The 17,195-nt window shown below is 52.0% G+C and overlaps 1 long non-coding RNA gene across 1 annotated transcript in view; it reads right to left on the bottom strand.

Moving 5' to 3' along the window:
• The window catches only part of LOC137619293 (uncharacterized), a 61,170-nt gene that overhangs the window by 32,768 nt on the left and 11,207 nt on the right, over window positions 1-17,195 (bottom strand). The gene's annotated exons all lie outside the window — the stretch shown is intronic.

The following is a 17,195-nucleotide window of genomic DNA, read 5'->3' as shown; positions in this document are numbered from 1 at the left end:
CCACTGGGTCTCTATTGGGAAGGACGGGTGGGTCCTTTAATTTATGATCATCGGGTAAGTATATTCAAAAATTTATTTTACTAATGAAAATAACATTTTTCAATATTAAACTTACCCGATGATCATATAGCTGATTCACACCCAGGGGGGTGGGTAGAGACCAGCATTACATGTTGACATTATTATGAGCTAAGTATTCCGTATTTCATTTTAGCAGTTATTCAAAATAACAAACATAAAATAAATAAGTACCTGGTAAGGAAGTCGACTTGAACAATTACTCTGCCTTTTTAAGTACGTCTTCCTTACTGAGCCTCGCGATCCTCATAGGATGCTGAGCGACTCCTAGGAGCTGAAGTATGAAGGGTTGCAACCCATACTAAAGGTCCTCATCAAAACCTCTAATCTAGGCGCTTCTCAAGAAATGACTTTGACCACCCGCCAAATCAAGTAGGATGCGAAAGGCTTCTTAGCCTTCCGGACAACCCAAAAACAATAATAAAACATTTCAAGAGAAAGATTAAAAAGGTTATGGAATTAGGGAATTGTAGTGGTCGAGCCCTGACCACTACTGCACTCGTTGCTACGAATGGTCCCAGAGTGTAGCAGTTCTCGTAAAGAGACTGGACATTCTTAAGATAAAAGACGCGAACACTGATTTGCTTTTCCAATAGGTTGCGTCGAATATACTTTGCAGAGATCTATTTTGTTTAAAGGCCACGGAAGTTGCGACACCTCTAACTTCGTGTGTCCTTACCTTCAGCAAAGCTTGGTCTTCCTCATTCAGATGGGAATGAGCTTCTCGTATTAACAGTCTGATAAAATAGGATAAAGCATTCTCTGACATAGGCAAAGATGGATTCTTAACCGAACACCATAAAGCTTCAGACGGGCCTCGTAAAGGTTTTTAAATAGAACTTAAGAGCTCTTACAGGACATAATACTCTTTCCAGTTCATTTCCAACCATACGATAAGTTTGGAATATCGATATTGGTCAAGGCCGAGAAGGCAGCTCGTGTTTGGCTAGAAAACCAAGTTATAGAACATGTAGCCGTTTCGGATGAGAATCCGATGTTCTTGCTGAAGGCATGAATCTCACTGACTCTTTTAGCTGTGGTTAAGCATATCAGGAAAAGAGTCTTAAAGGTGAGATCTTTCAGGGAGGCTGATTGAAGCGGTTCGAACCTGTCTGACATAAGGAATCTTAGTACCACGTCTAAATTCCAACCAGGTGTAACCAAACGACGCTCCTTCGTGGTCTCAAAAGACTTAAGGAGGTCCTGTAGATCTTTATTGTTGGAAAGATCTAAGCCTCTGTGACGGAAGACTGATGCCAACATGCTTCTGTAACCCTTGATAGTGGGAGCTGAAAGAGATCGTTCTTTCCTCAGATATAAGAGAAAGTCAGCTATTTGAGTTACAGAGGTACTGGTCGAGGATACGGAAACTGAATTGCACCAGTTTCGGAAGATTTCCCACTTCGATTGGTAGATTCTAAGGGTGGATGTTCTCCTTGCTCTAGCAATCGCTCTGGTTGCCTCCTTCGAAAAGCCTCTAGCTCTCGAGAGTCTTTCGATAGTCTGAAGGCAGTCAGACGAAGAGCGTGGAGGCCTTGGTGTACCTTCTTTACGCGTGGCTGACGTAGAAGGTCCACCCTTAGGGGAAGTGTTCTGGGAACGTCTACTAGCCATCGAAGTACCTCGGTGAGCCATTCTCTCGCGGGCCAGAGGGAAGCAACTAGCGTCAACCTTGTCCCTTCGTGAGAGGCGAACTTCTGCAGTACCTTGTTGACAATCTTGAACGGAGGGAATGCATATAGATCTAGATGTGACCAATCTAGTAGAAAGGCATCTATATGAACTACTGCTGGGTCCGGGATAGGTGAGCAAACTATTGGGAGCCTCTTGGTCATCGAGGTTGCGAAGAGATCTATGGTTGGCTGGCCCCAGGTGGCCCAAAGTCTCTAGCATACATCCTTGTGGAGGGTCCATTCTGTTGGAATTATTTGTCCCTTCCGACTGAGACAATCTGCTATGACATTCAAGTTGCCTTGGATGAACCTCGTTACTAGTGAAAAGTCTAGACCTGTTGACCAGGTGAGGAGGTCCCTTGCGATCTCGTACCATGTCAGAGAGTAGGTCCCTCCTTGCTTGGAGATGTACGTCAAAGCCGTGTGTTGTCCGAGTTCACCTCCACCACTTTGCCTTGAAGGAGAGACCTGAAGCTTTTCCAGGTCAGACGTACTGCCAGTAGCTTCTTGCAGTTGAAATGCATTGTCCTTTGACTCGAGTTCCATAATCCCGAGCATTCCCTACCGTCTAATGTCGCACCCCAGCCTACGTCCCATGCGTCCGAGAAGAGAACGTGGTTGGGAGTCTGAACAGTCAGGGGAAGACCCTTTCTAAGGTTGAAAAAGTCCTTTCACCAAGTCAGACCAGACTTTATCTTTCCGGAAACCGGGATCGAGACCGCTTCTAGCGTCTTGTCCTATTTCCAGTGAAAAGCTAGATGGTATAGAAGAGGACGGAGGTGTAGTCTTCCTAGTGACACAAATTGAACCACGGATGACAGTGTCCTAACCAGACTCATCCACAGCCTGACAGGGCAGCGTTCTTTCTTCAGCATCTTCTGGATGGATAGCAGGGCTGGGGGTTGATCGTCTTGTTCAGCAACGTCCTCATCAGAGGGTTCCTCATCCGAAACTGATGAGGAAACGGCAACGGAGTGGGCAACGTCTGACTCGCTGAATCCGGTCGCACTGGTGGATGCGTGACGGAGCCGGACGCAATATCATGGTACTGCTGCACAGTCTGTGAACTGTCAACCATGGGGACGCGAGGAAGTACAGCGTCAACCCGAAACTGACTAGACTGTCTGGGTTGTGCAGTCAACACCCTACCGGGTTGCTGAGGTTGACGCACTGCGTCACAACCAGTCACCTCTGCTGGTTGTTGAACGTCTTCCTAGTGACACACTGAACGTCAACAACCACCTCCGAGCGTCGCTTAACGTCAACGTGCGACTGGCAACCCACACTGGGTCGCATCGGTGGAGGAACCACCTCAACTGGCGGACGCGAGTAAGATACCTCAGCGTCAACAGGGCGCACAACCAACCGGTAGGAAGGTTGTTGGCCAGAAGGTTCTTCTCCGTATTAAGTCCTCTATCAAGGACACAAGCTTGGACTGCATGTCTTGCAGCAAAGCCCATTAGGGTCCACGGGAGCAGGTGTGGCAACAGACGAGGTTAGCGACTGAAGCGGAGCCATTTACCATCCCTGGAAGCCTTGTTATGTGTGACATAATAGTACAGCAAAACTTCAAAGGCTCGACAAAAGTTGAGAAGTTGACCTGTAAACAACTGGAGCGTCTCCTGGCTATGCGCCTGGCCGAGTCTACCAGAATTGAGAAGTCTACCTGGGCAGAGGCATGAACTCCCAAGCTGAGAACTTCTCTCGTGTCCTATCAGACTCTCGCTCTATAAGCCAGATAAAAAGAAGGGAAATCAAAAGGCTGTATCCCTAAAACTCCTCCTGGTGCAAAAACCAGTCGCCTAGCCGACGTAACGCTCTCTAGGAGAGCGAGAGAGCACTAGCTTAACAACAACGGCTTCGAAGTAGCTAGGCCTAGTGTAAGTTCTGACGTGAGGCGAACGAGGAGCAGCAGTTACAAGAGGACATACAGCACTGGTGCATAAGTAGCAGACCAGAAGGCAACGTTATGTAACTGCTTGACAGTCTGTGAGCTGGCAACAACCAAAGCTGTGAGGGGAAGCCTCAACTCCTGACTGACTAGTCTGCTGCGGGCGAGTGGCGGTAACCACAGTGGGTTGCGGAGGCTGACGCACCGTGTCAAAACACGGCAGCTTAACTCCCCCCTCCTGTTGTTGTGGTAGCACACGCACGTCAACGGAGTGCTCCGAGCGTCTGTGGGAGTCAGCATGCGTCTGGCAGGGTCGACTGCGCATGGGTGGAGGAGCTCTCACAGCCAGAGTGTGGGAGCAGGCAGCCGCAGCGTCTGCTGGGCGCACAACCGTGGCAGGTTGTAGGCAAACGGGTGCATCGTCAACCTTCTCCGCAGTCGGAGTGTGGGAGCAGGCAGCCTCAGCGTGAGCTGGGCGCACAACCGTGGCAGGTTGTAGGCTAACGGGTGCAGCGTTAACCTTCTCCGCACGAAACTCCTGCAAAACCGCAGCTAACTGAGTCTGCATAGACTGCAGTAAAGACCACATAGGGTCTACAAAAGCGGCAACAGACGGAGCTACTGTCCGTTGTGACTGAGGGTCTAAAACAGCGGGTGCGGCAACAGACGGAGTTACTGCCTGTTGCGGTACCACCTTGCCTCTCTTGGGAGGTGTGCAGTCGTCGGATGACTGCAGCGAGTCCGAACTAACCCAGAGGCTACACCTGGGCCGTTGGACTTGCGCGGAAGGGACCGACTTGCACTTAATAAGCTGCGAGACCTTGGTCCAAGGTTTCTTACGAGAAACCTCTTCCGCAGACGAGAAGAAAATGGGCTCTCTCGTCTTTGTGTGGGTGGGGCGATCTTGGGTAGATACGCCCGAAACCACGGAGGGAAAAACGTCTGTTCGTTGATCAAGGCCTGAGGAACCCATAAGTCGTTCGACATTACTTCTCCCCTGGGCTTGGGAGCTTGCAAGAGGTCCCGGACTAGGTGAACGACAGGCACGAACAGACGAACCCTCGGACGCAACACTGTAACACTTTGCGCACATCACTTTATCACTTTAATTTTCTGTTTTGCACTTATTTCACTGAAATCGAAACTTTTACTGATTTCTACCTGAAACACGCAATCCTACCCTTCATTAAAAGGTAGTAATTGCGAAAACAGTCTTATAATGCAACAGAAAACATATATAAAGATAAAGAATTCAGTGGTTGGGAAAGAGACTAAACACTAGATCAAATAAACTACGTTTACAATCTCTCACCGCACATAGCCTGGGAACAAGAAATAAAACCCTAGAAACGTTTTACCTTCTTCCCCTACAGCGACTAGGGAGGAGAGTAAAACGAGAACAACGTTACCCGCTTGAACGAAACGTTTTTATCTCCTCTCTCTCCCTCCGTCTCTATCTCTCTCTTTCTCTCTAGATTTCGCACCTGAGAGAAGAGCCCAATTATATATCGTCAAAACATGATATTTGCTAAAGGAAAAAAACTGAAAGGTTTTCCAAATAAAAAGTTCCTTTAATTTAAACCATTTAAGCTAAGAAAGAACGAACGAAACGCTAGAATCGGTTTACTCTTACTGCAAAGTGAAACCGTGATACACTCTCTCTCTATCGTAACGATAGAGCGCATGTTCAACGTCCTGAACGCCAACAACTGCGTAGACTAAAAACTAAACGTTAGTTCATCTTTGAAAACAGTACGAGACTATCAAAGAAATTCTTTCATAAAACATTAAATTTAAAAAGTTTTAAATTCTTTAAAGGTTAAATACGATATAACGGGCTCAACGTTGATTAACTTCGGTTCCAAGTCAGGACCGCCTACTATCAGGAAAGGTCGCATATAAACAAAACATAAAAATTTATTTTTATATGTTTATAATAAAAGGAAAGTTAATCGAAGAGGCCTAATAAAGGCGGAGAGATATAAAATATAGATCTATAACGTGTTAAGCAAAATTACTAAAAACCTAAACACACTTCCGTCTAAGGGAAGGGTCGGCCATTTAAAAGTGAAAGAGAGTCCATACTCTCTTTGTCACCATAATTAAAACTATCCAAAACGAGTTCAAGTTTTGAAATGAAGATAAAACCCCTGCATAGCGAAAGCTCAAAACTGGAATAGTGTACTTCACCAAATAGTTGTGAAAACAAATCCAGTTGGTAACAGCGTATTTAGTAGGTCTTGCCAGTGGCACGACAGAGAGAAAATTGGTTCTGTGTTGACATCGAGTACTTGAGTACCTACTTGACAGATGGCGCTGTTGATGTACACCCCCACCTGTATAGCGATCGCTGGCGTATTCCGCCCGTAGGTTTTTCTGTCGGGCAGCAGAGCTGACAGCTATATGATCATCGGGTAAGTTTAATATTGAAAAATGCAAATTACTTTCAAATGTCATTTGTTCTGACACTAAATACAAAGCATTTTGCTCTTTATTAGGGAAGAATCACCCTTTAGGAGGGTGGAAGTCCAAACCAACTGGCTGGTGTTTGACCCAGGGTTTTTCCCCGTACATGCTCCGCATGTAACAGGGAGAAACCCTGATACCTCACTAAAATCTGTGCAAAACCTGCTTAGCTGCCTAAACAATCTGTGTGATTGTGTGAAACTAGCAGTGTGACTAGTCTAGGTAAGATTTCTCAGAAACATAGGACTCTTTGAATCAACCATAGACGTTACCCAATCCCACCTCGCCAGGGGGTATGGGGATGCAACAAGCATTATTTCTATGTTTGGTTACACAAGGAAATGGTTTTACCTGCAGACAGATGAGGCCAACTTGCAGAGGACCGTAGGTGCTGTTCCCCAAGAGAGGGAAAATGAAAGAGACAAAGAGCCAGTCATTCTTAACATTCATCCCAGACTAATCCTGGGTAACCTTTCCCCTTAACCATCTGCTACTTGTTCCTCAAGAAGCCTAAGGTATTTAGCCTAAACCACTTGTTGTGCAGCCACCACAGGGCCAATGGAGAACGTCTCCATGTTCATGTGGGGCACATCTTACAGGTAGTGGGGGTGAAGGTCTTAAGACACTTCCACAAGCCCGCTTGTAAGACCTGCATCACGGAGTACAGTAGTTCTTCTTGAACGCTAGGGACGTGCTGATGCCCTTAACGTCATGAACACTGGGTTGTCTCATCTGTGGAGGAGGATCGAGATTCAGGGCCAGGTCAGTCACCCTGCGAATCCAAGCAGAGATGGTGTTTTTGGTGATCTTCCTCTTGACCTTCTCCGTGCTGACACTTGGGGGCGAGCTGCTGCTGTTCTCTTGAGAGAGTACCTCAAACTCCTCACTGAACAAAGTAACAGTTAATCTTGATCATCAGTTACGTTATGAAGACTCCCAATCCAGAAGAGCCTAAATCTAGGCTACGCTACTCCCAGATTTTAAGTGTAGCCGATAACCTCAGGGACGAAGCCAAGCATTACCTCCCCCCATTCCCTTGCGTGGGAGACGTCGTATGAAAGACTTTGAAATTCGCTAACACTCTCGGCCGAGGCCAATGCACATAAGAAAACTGTCTTCAGAGTCAGATGGGGATCTGATGCCAGGCGTAATAGTTTGTAGGGGGCACCCTTCAGGGACCAAAGGACAAGAACCACATACCATGGAGGTGGTATAACTTTCGACTGAGGGCAGATAAGCTCGAAACTGTATGAGGAGGGAAAATTCCAACGAAGAGGAAATATTAACTACTTTCAGCCTTACTGAGAAGTAGCCTTTCACCGCCGAGACCGAGAAGAGTTTTTCTTCTTGAAGGTAAACAAGGAACTCCACTATTGCTGGAATAGTGGCATCAAGGGGAGAGATACCCCTTTCCATGATACCAACCACAGAAGAAAGTCCACCTGGCCTGGTAGACTGAAGAGAAAAACCTTCGAAGGTATCCAGACATCCTTTTCACAACCTGTTGCAAAAAGCCTCTCTGAGGGAGGAGATGATGGATAATCTCCAGGCGTGGAGTCACAGGGATACTATGGCTTTGTGAATGATGTTCACATGTGGTTGTCTGGGTAAATTGTGAAGTTGAGGGAACTCTCTCCGAACCTTCGTCAGGATATGAACAAGGTCCAGGAACCATTTGGCGTGATGATATAGCGGAGCTATGAGGGTCATTGACAGGTTCTTAGATGATCTGGTCTTGTTGAGAACCCTTCTCATCAGACAGAACAAGGGAAAGGTGTAAACGTCGATGTTGTCTCACCGTTGCTGGAATGCACTTTTCCAGAAAGCCTGAAGAACCAGAACTGGGGAGCAGGAGGGAGGGAGCCTATTGTTCAGGGATATCGCGAACAGATCCACAGTTGGAGAACCTCACAAAGTTAGGACTGTTGGCTACTAGGTCATTCAAAGACCACTCGATGCCCATCATCCAGGTCACTCTGCTTAGATTGTCTGCAAGCACATTCCTCTAGCCTGGAATGAAGCAGGCTGATAGGAACAATGAGTTGTCTTCTGCCCATCTTAGCATCTCCACTGCTAGATGGCAAAGGTGCTGCCTAAAGGTACTGCCTTGCTTGTTCACCTAAGCCACGACCGTCATGTTGTCAGTCATCAACACCACAGAATGACCCGCCAGTAAATGATGGAACTTCTGTATGCCTAGAAAGGTTGCCCTCATATCTACAAGATTTATATGCTGGTACCTTTTGGACTCTAAACTAGAGCCTGGAGGCCATGTGGTGTAGTATGTGGGACACCACCTCCTTTTGACGCATCTGAAAAAAGCATCAACTCTGGGGGAGGAACGAGAAGGTCGACCCCTTGGCGGAGATTCTCGTCTGCTACCCTTCAGCTGCTCGGGTACCACGGGGACCAGCGTATCCAGGGAGTCCTCATCTTAAACCCACCTGCATTTTAGCTGCCACTGAAGAGATCAAATCCAGAGGCAGCTATTCACAACTAGATAGACCAGGTATGACAGGGGACCTAGAAGACGTAATCACCGGTAAAGCGTCTCGTTGAAGGAATGTGCTTACCACTTTCCTCAGCCTCTGGATTCTGTAGTCTGATACGTAGACTTTCTGCTGGCTGGTGCCGATGATCATTTCCAGGTAAACCAATCTTTGAAAGGGTAGCAGGGATGACTTCTCAAGATTTACCTCGATCTCCAGATCTTGGCAAAAGGCAAGGGGTTTGTCTCGATGTTCAACAGTTGTCATCAAGTCTGCTAGTATCAGCCAGTCGTCCAGGTATCTTAGGAGGCAGATGCCGATCCTGTGGGCCCAGGTTGACACTAAGGCAAAAACTCATAAAGACATGAGGTGCTATTGAAAGACCAAAGCACAGTACCTTGAACTGGTATTACCTGTTGTCATGTAAGATCCTTAGATATTTCCATGAAGGTGGATGGACTGGGATCTGAAAGCATGCATCCTTGAGATCCAGTGTGCACGAGAAGTCTTGAGGTCTTACCACTTGTCTGACTGTCTTTATGCTGAACGGAGTTTGTAGAACAAATGTGTTCAGAGCTGAGAGATCAATGACAGGCCCCCACCCTCCAGACGTCTTTTTCACAAGAAAGAGTCGACTGAAGAATCCTATGGACACGTCGACGACCTCCTGGAGAGCGCCCTTCTCCGACATAGTCTGGATTTTGGCCTGGAGGGCCAGCTCCTTTACAAATCCCTTCATATTGGAGCTCAATGGAACTGGATTCTGAGTCAATAGAGGGAGAGATTGAGTGAAAGGGATGCAATACCCAGAATGAATCACAGATTTTGTCCAAAGATCCGCCCCGTGCAGCAGCTGTAGTGGTTTGCACACTACGGACAGACATAACACGCACACTGCCTAGTGTCCAAATGCCCACCACAATACACCTTTTCACTAAACAAAAACTATAAGGTGGAATACCCAGAGATTTGGGCAAAAGGTAAGTCAAAAATGAACTGGGCACTGGGCACCACCCCTTGATTTTATACTAGGCAAGGGGACCCAGCTACAACCTTAGAATTTCTCATCTTTTTTAGAGTTTACCGTCCCTCTGCTTGGTAATGTATTTTCAATAAAGAAGAACCAAGTTGTTTTTTTTTTTTATTTTGGTAGGTGTTTCTTAATTTCAAGTAATAATGACATGACAAAATCAGAGATAATTCTTATTTTTTCCTAAAGATACAAACCTTTAGCTATTAATAAGGAAGATAAGAAGGAAGTAATGTTCTAGCTGGGTCCCTTTGCCCAATATAAAATCAAGGGGTGGTGCCCAGTGACCAGTTCTTCCTTGATTGTTTACCTTTTACCCAGATTTATGATTATTCTACTGTTTTATCTTTTTGTGTAGTGAACGTTGGAGTGTGGTCGGCATTCGAATACTAGGCGGTCTGCGTTCTATATCTGGCCACAGTCTGCAAACCCCTGCAACACTGATGTGCTGGAGAGCGTGGACACGCTGGGGAGCACTGACGTGATAGAGAGCGCTGGCACACAGGAGAGTGCTGCTGCGCTGGAGAGAGCTGGCGCGCTGAAGAACACTGGAGAGCTGGAGACTGCTGGCGCGTAGGAGAGTGCTGGCGAGCTGGAGACTGCAGGCGCGTAGGAGAGTGCTGGCGAGCTGGAGAGCACTGACATTCTGGTGAGTGCTGTCGTATTGGCGAGCTGGCAAACGCTGATGCGCTGGAGAAGGTGGACCCGCGGAGAAGCACTCACACACTGGAGAGTCCTGGCGTGCAGGACAGTTCTGGCCAGCTGGAAAGCGTTGGCGTGTAGGACAGTGCTGGCAAGCTGGAGTGTGCTGACAAGCAGGAGAGCGCAGGTAAGCTGGAGAGCGCCAGCGAGCTAATAGACACTGACATGCTCGTGAGTGCTCTCGTGCTGGTGAGCGTTGGCGTGCTGGAGAGAGCTAACGCTTTGATGAGTGCTGTCGTATTGGCGAACGCTGGCATGCTGGCGAGCTGGCAAACGCTGATGCGCTGGAGATTGGACGTGCTGAGGAGCGCTGACACACTGGAGAGCACTGGCGCGCAGGACAGTGCTGGCAAGCTGGAGAGAGCTTTCGCGCTGGACACTGCTGGTGAGCTGGAGAGTGCTGGGAAGCAGGAGAGCACAGGCAAGCTGGAGATCGTTGGCACACAGGAGACAACTAGCAAGCAACAGAGCGCTGACGTGCTGGTGAGAGCTGATGCGCTGGCACACTGGAGAGCACTGGTGCGCAAGAGTGTCCTAGCGCACTGGAGAGCACTCGCGAGCAAAAGAGTGCTAGATCGAAGCTAGCAAGTGTGCAGGAGAGTGCTGCCAAGCTGGAGAAAGCAGGAGCTCAGGAGAGTATTGGCGAGTTAGAGAGCACCGACGCACAGGAGAGCGCTGCAGAGCCGGAGAGAGCCATAGAGCGCTGGTGCATAAGAGAGCGCAAGCAAGCTGGAGAGCGCCGACATACTGGTAAGTGCTGTGGTACTGGTGAGCACTAGAGAGCTGGCTAACACTGATATGCTGGAGGGCGTGAATGCGCTGGGGATCGCTAACGCGTTGGAGACCAGTGCCGATCCAGAGGGTGCTGGAGCGCAGGAGAGTGCTGCTGAGACGGAGAGAGCTGGCGCGGAGGAGAGTGCTGGCAAGCAGGAGAATGCTGGCAGGCAGGAGAGCGCCGGTGAGGTGGAAAGCGCTGACGCACAGGAGAGTACTGGCCAGCTGGATAGCTCTGCCATGCAGGAGAGCGCTGGCATGCTAGAGTGTTAGCAAGCTGGAGAGCACAGGTGGGCTGGAGAGCGCTGATGAGCTGGCAAACACTGATGCAATGGACAACATGGATGCGCTAGGGAGCGCGGACGCTCTAGAGTGCTGACGCGCTGGAGAGAACTGGTGCCCTTGAGAGCGCTGGTGCACAAGAGAACACTACCGAGAAGGAGAGCACTGGCGCGGAGGAGAGCCCTACAGAGACGGAGAGCACTGAAGCACAGGAGAGTCATGCCGAGAATAAGAGCGCTAAAGCGCAGGAGAGTGCTGGCTCGCAGGAGACCCCTGGCCAACTGGAGAGAGCAGACTTCCTGGTCAGCTGGCAAACGCTGATGCGCTGGAGAGCACTGACCCGCTGGAGACCAATGGCACGTTAGACAGCACGAGGGAGCTGGAGGGAGCTGGCGCGCAGGAGAGCGCTGGCGAGCTGGAGAGTGCTGGCATGCAAAAGAATGCTGACACGCTGGAGAGAGCTGGTGCGCTAGAGAGCGCTGGCGAGCACCGACGTTCTGATGAGTGCTGGCTAGCTGACAAACGTTGATGCGCTGGAGAGCGTGGCCTATGCTGAAGAGCACTAGCAAACTGTAGAGCGCTATTGAGCTACAGAACGCTGACGTGCTGGCGAGCTAGCAAATGCTGAGGCGATGGAGAGCGATTATACACTGGAGAGTGCTGACACGCTGAAGGGGGCTGGTACGCAGGAGAGTACGAGCACGCTGGTGAGCTGGAGAGTGCTGGGAAGCAGGAGAGCACAGGCAAGCTGGAGATCGTTGGCGCACAGGAGACAACTAGCAAGCAACAGAGCGCTGACGCGCTGGTGAGAGCTGATGCGCTGGCACACTGGAGAGCACTGGTGCGCAAGAGTGTCCTAGCGCACTGGAGAGCACTCGCGAGCAAAAGAGTGCTAGATCGAAGCTAGCAAGTGAGCAGGAGAGTGCTGCCAAGCTGGAGAAAGCAGGAGCTCAGGAGAGTATTGGCGAGTTAGAGAGCACCGACGCACAGGAGAGCGCTGCAGAGCCGGAGAGAACTATAGAGCGCTGGCGCATAAGAGAGCGCAAGCAAGCTGGAGAGCGCCGACATACTGGTAAGTGCTGTGGTACAGGTGAGCACTAGAGAGCTGGCTAACACTGATATGCTGGAGGGCGTTAATGCACTGGGGAGCGCTAACGCGTTGGAGAGCACTGCCGATCCAAAGGGTTCTGGCACACAAGAGAGCGCTGGCGCACAAGAGAGCTAAATAGCTCTGGCGTGCAGGGGAGCACTGGTGAAATGGTGCGAAGGAGAGCACTGCACTACTGAGCGGGAGAGCGATGGCGTATAATAGAGTGCTGGCGAGCTGGAGAGCGCTGCCGCACAAGAGAGTGCTGTCGCCCTAGCGAGCGCTGGCATATGCTGATGCGCTGGAGAGCGCTGGTAAAATGACAAGCATTGGCGCACAGGAGATTGCTAGCCGCGCTGAAGAGTGCTGGCGCACAGAAAAGCGCTAGCGCGAAGGAGAGCGCTGCCGAGCGGTAGAGAGCTGGGGGCACAAGAAAGTGCTAGCGAGCTGGATAGCGGTGACAAGCAAGAGATTGCTGACCAGTTGGAAAATGCTGGCACACAGGGGAGCGCAGGCACGCAATACAGTGCTGTCGTTCTGGCGAGCGCTGGCATATGCTGATGCGCTGGAGAGTGCTGGCACAATAAAGAGTGCTGGAGCGCAGGAGAGGGCTGGCACGCAGGTAAGCGCTCCCGAGACGGAGAGCGCCGGCGCACAAGAGGGTGCTGGTGAGCACTGGCGTGCAGGAGTGCACTAGCGAGCTGGAGAGCGCTGGCGAAATGGAGAGCGCTGACATGACAGTGGGTGATGTCGAGCTCACAAACACATATAAGCTATTGAGTGTGGACACGCTGGGAAGCGTTGATGCATTGGAGATTACTGGCAAGCTGGAGATTCCTCACGCGCAAGAGAGCACTGCCGAGCTGGAGTGCTGGATAGTGCTGGCGTGTACGAGAGCACTAGAAACCTGGAGAGCGCTGGTGAGCTAGGTTGCGCTAACATGCTAGCGAGTGCTGTTGTGCTGACGAGCACTTGTGTTCTGGCAAGCTGGCAACAGCTCATGCGCTGGGTAACGTGGACTCGCTGGAAAGTGCTGGCGCGCAGGAGAGCGCTAGCAAACAGGATAACGCTGATGTGCTGGCAAACGCTGATGCAGTGGCGAGCGCTTCAGCGCTGGGGAGCGCTGGATATATGGCACTGGCGCGCAGAATACAGGCGAGCTGGAGGGCCCTGACGTGCTGGTGAGTGCTGTGGTGCTGGTGAGCACTGGAGAGCTGGCTAACACTGATAAGCTGGAGTGCGTGTACGTGCTGCGGACCGCTGACACGCTGGAGAGCACTAATGCGTTGGAGAGATGGATAACAATGATGTACTGGAGGGCGTGGACGCACTGGGTAGCGCTAACGGGTTGGAGAGCACTGCCGATCCACTGGGTTCTGGGGCTCATGAGAGTGCTGGCGAGACGGGGAGAGCTGGCGCGCAAGAGCACTGGCGGGCTGGAGAGCTGGCAAACGCTGATGCACTGGCCACCATGGAAGCACTGACGCCCTAGATACTGCTGACGCTTTGGAAAGAGCTCGTGTGCAAGAGAGCACTATCAAACCGGAGGGCACTAGTGCGCACGAGAGTGTACTGGTGAGCTGGAGAGCACTGGCGCACAGGAGATACCTGCCAAGACGGAGAGCTCTGAAGAGCAAGAGAGTCCTGCTGTGACGGAGAGCGCTGAAGCGCTGAAGAGTGCTGGCGAGCAGAAGACCCCTGGCGAGCTATTGAGCGCTGGCGAACTGGAGAGCGATGACGTCCTGGCGAGCTGGTAAACGCTGATATGCTGGAAAGCACCAACACGCAGGAAAGTGCTGGAGCGCTGGAGACCGCTGGCACGTTGCAGAGCGCTGGCGAGCTGGAGAGAGCTAGTGGGTAGGAGACCGCTGGCATGCAGAAAAGTGCTAGCGCGCTAGGCAGAGCTGGCCTGCAGGAATTCGCTGGCGAGCTAGAGCGCGCTGACGTTCTGGTGATTGCTGTCGTGCTGGGGAGCGCTGTCGTGCTGGGGTGCGCTGGCCTGCTGGTAAACGCTGATGCGCTGGAGAGTGCTGGCTACCTGGCGTGCAAGAGAGCACTGGTGGGAAGGAGAGCGCCGGCAGGCAGGACAGCACTGCCGAGTGGGAGAGGGATGACACACAATAGAGTGCCGGAGCGCAAGCGAGTACTGGCACCCTGGCGAGCGCTGGCATATGCTGATGCGGTGGACAGCACTAGCGTAAAGGAGAGGGCTAGTGCACTGAAGAGCTCTGCCGAGCAGGAGAGCGCTGGGGCACAATAGAGTCCTGTCATCCTGGCGAGCGCTGGCAAGCTGGCATATGCTGACGCGCTGGAGAGCGCTAGTGCGCAGGAGAACTCTGGCGTGAAGGAGTTTGCTGGCAAGCTGGAGAGTGCTGGCGCAATAAAGAGCGCTAGTGCCCTGGAGGGCGCTGGCAAACTCTTGTGTACTGGAGAGCGTTGGGGCGCCGGATAAATGGCACTGGTGTGCAGGAGAGCGCTGGCACACAGGAGAACACAGTTAAGCTGGAGAGCCCTGACATGCTGGTGAGTACTGTGGTGCTGGCTAACACTGATGTGCTGGAGGGCGTGGATGCACTGGAGACCGCTGACACGCTGTAGAGCGCTAATGCGTTGGAGAGCATTGTCGATCCGATGAGTCCTGGGGCGCAAGAGAGTGCTGGAAAGCTGGAGACGCTGATGGGCGGGAGAGTGCTGCCGAAATGGAGAGAGCTGACACGCAGAAAAGTGCTGGCGCGCTGGACAGAGCTGTCCCGCAGGAAATCGCTGGCGAACTAGAGCGCGATGACGTTCTGGTGATTGCTGTCGTGCTGGGAACCGCTGGCGTGCTGGCAAACGCTGATGCGCTGGAGAGCGTGGAAGCGCTGAGGAGCGCTGACATGCTTGAGATTGCTGGGGAGCTACAGAGCACTGGTAAGTTGGAGAGCGATAGCGAGTTAGAAAACACTGACGTGCCAGCGAGCTGGCAAACGCTGAGGTGCTGGAGAGCGTAGACACAATTGAGAGTGCTGGTGCACTGGAGAGTATTAGCATGCTTGAGAGCTGGAGAGCACTGGCCAGCTGGCGAGTACTGGCGAACTGGATTGCACTGGCGCGCAGGAAAGTGTTGGCAATCAGGACAGCGCTGGTTCGCGGGAGACCACTGGCGTGCTGGCAAATGCTGATGCGCTGGAAATCATTGCACGCTGGGGAGTGCTGACTCGCTGCAGAGCGCTAACGGACTGGAGAGCGCTGACATGCTGGTGACTGCTGTCGTGCTGGTGAGTGCTACTGCGCTGGTGAGGTGACAACCCCTGATGCGCTGCGGAGTGTGGTAGCGCTGGGGAGTGCCGAGGCGCTGACAAGCTGGACAGCGCTAGAGCGCAGGAGAGTGCTGGCTACCTGAAGACGCTGGCGCTGAGGAGAGCTGGATAGTGCTGGCGCGCAAGGGAGCACTAGTGGGAAGGAGAGTGCTGGCAAGCAGGACTGCACTGCCGAGTGGAAGAGGGATGGCGCACAATAGAGTGCTGGCGAATTGAAGAGCGAGTACTGGCACCCTGGCGAGCGCTGGCATATGCTGATGCGGTGGAGAGCGCTAGCGTGCAAGAGAGGGCTACCGCACTGAAGATCGCTGGCGCAGGAAAGGGCTAGCGCAGTGAAGAGCTCTACCAAGCAGGAGAGTGCTGCAGCGCAGTAGAGGGCTGTCGTCCTGGCAAGCGCTGGAAAGCTGGCATATGCAGATGCGCAGGAGAGCATGGATGCGCTGGCACACAGGAGAACACTGCCGTGAAGGAGGTCGCTGGCGAGCTGGAGTGTGCTGGCGCAATAAAGAGCGCTAGTGCGCTAGGGGGCGCTGGCAAGCTCTTGTGTACTGGAGAGCGCTGGATAGATGGCACTGGCATGTAGGAGAGCTCTGCCGCGCAGGAGAACACAGGCGAGCTGGAGAGCCCTGACGTGCTGGTGAGTGCTGTGGTGCTTGCGAGCACTGGAGAGCTGGCTAACACTGATGAGCTGGAAGGCGTGGACGCACTGGAGTCCGCTGACACGCTGGAGAACTTTGCCGATCCGATGGGTCATGGGGCGCAGAAGAGTGCTGCCGAAACGGAGAACTCTGGCGCGCAGGAGAATGCAGGCATGCAGGAGAGCGCTGGCGCAAAGGAGAGCGATGATGTTCTGGCGAGCTGGTAAACGTTGATGCACTGGAAAGCACTGACATGCTAGAGAACGCTGACGTGCAGAAAAGTACTGGAGCGCTGGAGACCACTGGCATGTTGCAGAGCGATGGCGAGCTGGAGAGAGCTAGTGGGCAGGAGAGCGAGCGCTAACGAGCTGGAGACTGCTGGCACGCAGAAAAGTGCTGGCGCGCTGGACATAGCTGGTGCGCTGGACAGAGCTGTCCCGCAGGAAATCGCTGGCGAGATAGAGAGCGATGACGTCCTGGTGATTGCTGTCGAGCTGGGGAGCGCTGTTGTGCTGGGAACCGCTGGCGTGCTGGTAAACACTGATGCGCTGGAGAGCGTGGAAGCGCTGAGGAGCACTGACATGCTGGAGAGTGCTGAGGAGCTAGAGACCACTGGCAAGTTGGAGAGCGATAGTGAGTTAGAAGACGCTGAAGTGCCAGCGAGCTGTCAAACGCCGAGGTGCTGGAGGGCGTGGACACGCTGGGGAGCGATGATGCACAGGAGAGTATTAGCACGCTTGAGAGCTGGAGAGCACTGGCCCACAGGAGAGTGGTGGCGCGAAGGAG

This window comes from Palaemon carinicauda, chromosome 25 (genome assembly GCF_036898095.1).
Source record: "Palaemon carinicauda isolate YSFRI2023 chromosome 25, ASM3689809v2, whole genome shotgun sequence".
Taxonomy (NCBI): domain Eukaryota; kingdom Metazoa; phylum Arthropoda; class Malacostraca; order Decapoda; family Palaemonidae; genus Palaemon; species Palaemon carinicauda.
This window is presented reverse-complemented; position numbering and strand designations above follow the sequence as displayed.